The sequence below is a fragment of the Thunnus albacares genome, chromosome 22 (genome assembly GCF_914725855.1).
Source record: "Thunnus albacares chromosome 22, fThuAlb1.1, whole genome shotgun sequence".
Lineage (NCBI taxonomy): Eukaryota > Metazoa > Chordata > Actinopteri > Scombriformes > Scombridae > Thunnus > Thunnus albacares.
The window spans coordinates 1,923,403-1,929,556 of NC_058127.1; the positions used below are offsets into that span (position 1 = coordinate 1,923,403).

The following is a 6,154-nucleotide window of genomic DNA, read 5'->3' on the forward strand; positions in this document are numbered from 1 at the left end:
TATTTATTTGTATAAAAGGTGAACAAAGTGGATTAAAGTGTTTAAATTATGTGAATTTAAACATTAATCAGGTTAACAACACGTTATTAGAGTGTAATATAATATAATAATGTGTAATATATTTATTACCGGAGATGACTCACCTCTACCTGACCGGAGGAAACGGTGAATCTCGTGGAGGCCACGCGCTGGTCCGCTCACACGGTCCCCATCAGAAAAACAAAACAAACAAACAAACAAACAAACCGGGCAGATGGGCCGGTCCGCCGGTGACACAGCCGTGTTTCTGGTTCCGGTGAGGGGCCTGTCGGTACCGGGACACACACACGGACACAGAAAGTTGGGTGGGGGCGCTGCTGTGTCACACACACACACACACACATACACACATACACACATACACACACACACACACACGTTGAAGAAAAGTTAAAACTCACTTACGTCGGTTTCCTCCGGTGTAACGGCGGCGGTGGCAGCTGCTTCCCAACTTTTCACGGGGCTGAAGTCACCGTCCGGTAAATTTAACCGTCGGAGAAAAGAGTTAAAAAGTGAAACAAAATGAAGGAAAGTTGCGGCCCGCTGCTGGCTGGCAGGCAGGCTGGTGAATCACGGCAAACTCGGTAATCCGGTGTCTGTCCGGCCCGTTGGCCGCTTCTCCCGCTGCTGTCCGGGGGGGCAGTTTAACGGTGAAACGGGTGTTAACGGAATTTTCTAAAAGGAAAATGGAGTTTTAAGAAAGGAAGAGGAAAGAGAAGAGAGGGGGGAGAGAGGCAGAGAGGCTGGCCGGTGGCCTGGCCGCGCGGCGGGTGTGTGCGTGTGAGTGCGGGCGCGTCCCCGTTACGGAGGAGGCAGCCAGTCAGCCGGCAGCTCCGCCGCTCGAGCCGCACATGGCCCCGCCCAGTCCCGCTGCCCCCCCAGTCCCCCTCCAGCGGGGTGACCGCTGCTCAGACACAGACAGACGTCTCACTCTGACACGATTTACCAGGATGTTTCCAGAAAACTATGATTTATATGTTGTAACTTATTAGCTAACAAGCTAGTTATTGATCCAGTTGAGTTTAGTCGACACACAGTTTTGTCATTTTTTTTCTAAATTCTTTATTTTCAAACGAGTTCAACATTTGGTGTATAAAAGCAAGATTTTTATTATAAAAATACTGAGCAGAATCTAACAAGAGAATTATGGTTTTAAAAAATGGCTGCTTATGTAGCACTTTTATCCAAAACGCTTTACAACGTTTCTGATACTCACCCACCCATTCAACAGATTCAGAACAGATTAAAAAAAATAATAATAACGGAAAAAATACATGAAAATAAAATTGTCTTTACCACCATTTCATAATATAAAAATAAAAGCAAACGAAAAGAAATTCTTTCTGCTTGTATCTGGTTAAAAGTCAAGTTAGGGCAAAGCCTAGCAGTTTGCCAGCTGTTAGCTCCAATGCTAACTGCTACTGAAACCACTATGCCTTTACTTTACATGTCTATTTCTATACCTGTTGAATAAACACGATACAACATGTACTGTATATAAGACAGACAGCTGTGGAACTGTTGGAAGATTGATTTCTTTTCCACTTTGGATGAAGCTAAGATAGCAGTTTCCACCTTCTTCCATCCCTTGTGCTAAGCTAGGCTAAACACCTGTTCCTTTAAAGCTGCAGTCTGTTATCATAATTGATATTAAAAACGAGGCGACGTGGGGAACTTAAATGCAAAGTTTTAATGTAAATAAAAAAAGATAGAGTTTGATGACATCGTGAAGTAGCATGGGATCATGGGAGTTGTTGTCTTCATTGTTAAACAACCCCCACTGCCATTGATCTGACGTGACTAAGAAGAAGAAAATATGAGGCAAAATCATGTTCACACACAAGGTAATGTATTAAAGTTATATGTACATTATGTCATTTCATTCTAATGAAATAGCCACAAGTAACGTTAGCTAACATAATGTTCCCCGAAAGTTATAGCAAGTAGAGGGGTAAGCCATTCACAGGTGACCAAATGAAATGGATTGTTACCTTAATTACAATGACAAATTTTTCTGGGTTTGAATATTGTTGGAAACATTTGGAATAATGAAAGTACACAACTCAACAAAACATATAACATAGGTCTGGTCATTTTTTAGACATTTTAATGTGGAAAAGTTATATATTATGTCTTTAAAGCTGGAACATGCTCTGGTATGTTTTATATTTTGAATTAAAATATCCTAATTTTGATTTGATATGTCACGATTCTGACTCACTAGCTCATAATCTTGACTCACTATGTTATAATTGTCCACTGAAAAAGTCATCTATTTTTCAAGCAAAAGTGTCAAATATTCTTTGGTTCAAGCTTTTCAAATGTCACGATTTGCTGTTTTTCTTTGTCATATATGACAGAAAGTCCATTTTTTTTTGACTGTTTAGGCAAACAAACAAGTGACTTGAAGACATCACTATGGGCTCTCAGAAACTATTTTTATTGACTAAACAATTAATCGAGTAAATGATTAGCAGGTAATTTGATAATGTCAGTTATCTTTAGTTGGAGCCCGAAAACAGAATATTAGGAGGAAATTCTTTGATAAGTCATACATGAATTACTAATAGTACTTTTACAAATTAGTCATCTGTGCTAGTAATCACAAATTAATCATTCTTGCACACAATTTGTACCCCAAAATGCCACTTTAAAGTACTTACATTTTCTATAATATCTATTTTAATGTTTGGCCACTCTCTGAAATCCTAGTTGTATTTTATGGTTTCATATTTTCTGCTCACCTGTGAAGCACCTTGTGAAAAGCGCTAAAGAAAAAAAAAGTTTACTTACTTACCCGAGTAGATCATCTATTTAAACACAGACGATCTTTGTTTCCATGTCGCCGCGCGTGACGTTCCAGTGGAACCGGAGACACGCGCGTTCACGCACAGGATGTTAAAGGAGCAGTCCGTCGTTTTCACACGCTGAAGGGTCATCAGCTGTGGTCGCACTGTTGTTACTGATGTTAAACTCAGTCTGTCCTCGTCCAATAGGAGCCTGACTTACTGGTCTGAGCAGCCAATAGGAGGGCAGACAGACAGACAAACAGACACACAGACAGACAGCACTCTCTCTGTGTGTGTCAGGTAAATAAGTTTTCATCACCTTCATTTCTGTATGTGTGTTTAGTCAACGTCAAACATCACGAGTGGCTGAATGTGTGTGTCTGTGTGATGTCTGTAGATGAAGAGGGGGTAGGGTCAGGAAACACCTGGAAGTCAGGAAGCACACACACACACACACAAAGAAACAAGTGATTTCTTTTTTTCTTTTTGAAAAGCTGTAAAACTGAACCATAAAATAAGTTTCAGTTTCTTCATGATGATTGTCTCGTCTGACCTTTGACCTCCCTGTGACTTACAGATAAGCAGAGTGTGATTTGTCCACACTGTCTTCCTTTAGGAATGACTGGATGATATAATGATTCAGAGGTCAGGGGTCAAACTGACATGTTGAGATTTTCACTCTCTCTCTATTGTCCTGCAGGCTCAAAGGAAATACCCATGATTCATTGCGCTGTGATATTATTATAAAGTTAAGTGTGTGAAGGTTCAGTGTTTAAATCAGAGCTGTTGCCCCCTCTGCTGGACACTACTGCACATTACAGCATGACACTCATACTAACGCTACTGTTGATAGTATGACATCTAATGATACTACTGTTTAAGGCGACTAATGATTAATTTCATTGTTGATTCATCAGATTCATCAGTCAATTATTTTCCCAATTAATCTATTAGTTGTTTGGTCTATACAACATCAGAAAATGGTGAAAAATGTCAATCACTGTCTTCCAAAGCCCAAGAACAAAGTCATAAAAGACTGAAGAAACCAGAATATATTCACATTTAAGGAGTTGGAACCGGAGAAGTTCAGTATTTTCTCTTTAAAAAAAAGACTCAAAATGATTAATTGATTATCAAAGTAGTTTAGCGATTAATTTTTTGTCAATAAACTAGGCGATTGATCGACTAATCATTGTAGCTCTCCTCTGTTACTGTTAATACTGCTGGTCGTGGCGAGGGGGGAGTGAGGTGAAGGACCGTAGCCAGGTGCTTCACATACAACATAAAAGGCATTAAGACAAGATATAAAGTAAACACAAGACACATTTATATTGGATTTAAAAGAGTCAAATAAAATAGAAGATAAAATTATGCTGAAACACAACAAAACAGGAGGATAAGTGTTTCTAAATATCACACTCAGTGGACAAGGGTGCTTGTTGGAGTCACGACAACTGAGGGAAAACTCCAAAGGCCCAAATGCGCTGAAAGCATCTGATGGCGCGTTTTGAAGTACAGCTATTGTATTAAATGGCTGAATGCGCACCATAAGTGTTATGAGGAGCATCAAACTGCCAAAAGCGCCTACTTCGATTGTTTCGATTTTCGGAGCGTTAAATGAGGATGAGAGAGAGAGAGAGAGACAGCGCAATGGTGATCGAGTCATGAGAGGGAACGGCGGTAGCGAGAACAAAGCAGTGAATGAAAGAAATAAAACATTATTATTTTCTGATAGTTTCATGGCAGTTATGATCTAAACCAGAAGTAAATAACCATCAAACGCTCAACAGATGATTTACAGTGGAGACAGACGCTCTTAGTTTAATTTTCCTCCTCTGCATTTCTGCTTTTCATTCATTCATTGCATCCAACTCTTGCAGCAGTAAATACAAAGAACAAAAGGACAGATTTGTGTTTTGCTTCTGTGGTGTTGGCATTTCGAATCCGATGCCTGCAGTGTGCCAGAGGAGCATCAAATGACGCACGTCAAATGAGGCGTGTCAATTATCGCTTTCAGTGTGTTCGGGCCTCAAGACTTCTTCCACAACTGGTGCAGACTGGGATGTCATTTTGTATGTATTTGCCATCCAAGATTCAGTCAACAAATCAGCTGGGTTCAGCCCATGTGAACTTGGCACAAACAAGAAATTGTTGGAGCCCAAGGAACCAAATTTCAATCCAGTTTCTGCTCTGGTTAAGTCTCTAAGGACTTACAGCTCTGCCAAAGACATTTTTCTTGACCTCAGCTCAGCCTTTGACAGAGTGGACCACAATGTCTGAATCAGCCGTCTGGAAGACTGTTGGCTCTGGACTGGTTTGTCTCCCATCTGTCAAACAGATCCTCCTCGGTTATGCTTTGAGATGCTTCCACCTCTCGTGCTCACTCACTCAGTTATTGCTGTTCGGAGGAATGAGGAGGCTTGAGCGAGGATACAAGAGACCATCCGTCACTGGTCTTTTTATCAAACCAATACACCCCTTTATTAGAAATCTGTAGTTACTGGGAACTGCAGCTGATAGGACTGATCTGACATTTCATCATGCAGTTTCAAACAGATCTTGAGTCGAAGTCTGTTCCCCCCTTGAATAGTGTTTCCCTCCCTTTAAAACTGAGTTTCCTGTAGCACCACCCCCACAGTTGGGGTTAGGGATGAGGTTTGGTTATGGTTAAGCGTAACAGAGGTAACTGGTTGGGGTTAGGGATAAGGTTGGGTGTAGGTTAAGGTTAGGGGAAACACATATCAACAAGGAAATAGACTTTGATACAACACCAGGACGAATAACTCCAACTCCAGTGTAACCACTACCAAGTTTAGATGTTTTCTGATTCCCAGTCTAGTTAATTTGTTTTATTTATAGGTGTGATTGATGAAGGAAGCATTAAACATCTTTCATCGGAAACTGACATCTCCTCAGATAATGGTTCTGAAGAAAGGGTGTCTCATTTCTATATAAAACGTGTTTCCTCAATCCCTCTTCTTGATTGCAACTTACTTGTCTTACTAGATGTAATAAATGGAATTGAGATGTGGCCCATGTCTTGTGATTTATACACTAGCTCATTTCAACTTTAAGACAAAAAAAGATCCAGATACCACAGAAGTTTTCTAAAAATGACCTATGAAAATATGCAGAAACATGCAGTGTGACAGGAGATTCTCCCTGTGGGACTGTTATAACAAGGACATTCCCAGATTGTTATAGAATAACCACACATGTAAACAAAGAGTCTTCCCCTGAACTCACATTACATGTTCAATATTTAATAAAAAAAATAATTTACAACCACACAAACACACGTATCTCATGCACGGACCCAAACCAAC

The 6,154-nt window shown here is 40.3% G+C and overlaps 2 protein-coding genes across 3 annotated transcripts in view; both read right to left on the reverse strand.

Moving 5' to 3' along the window:
• The window catches only part of LOC122974067 (kinesin-like protein KIF1C), a 34,194-nt gene extending 33,350 nt beyond the window's left edge, over window positions 1–844 (reverse strand). Inside the window, exons 1-2 of one of the 2 annotated variants that reach the window (XM_044341917.1) lie at window positions 445–844; window positions 144–304 (exon numbers count right to left, since the gene is read on the reverse strand). The gene's annotated coding sequence lies outside the window, so the exon portion shown is untranslated. Of the gene's footprint in view, window positions 1–143; window positions 305–440 lie in introns of both variants that reach the window. The other variant, XM_044341918.1, reaches the window with a different exon arrangement.
• LOC122974207 (Fc receptor-like protein 5) overlaps window positions 1–6,154 on the reverse strand; it is a 310,470-nt gene that overhangs the window by 172,898 nt on the left and 131,418 nt on the right. The gene's annotated exons all lie outside the window — the stretch shown is intronic.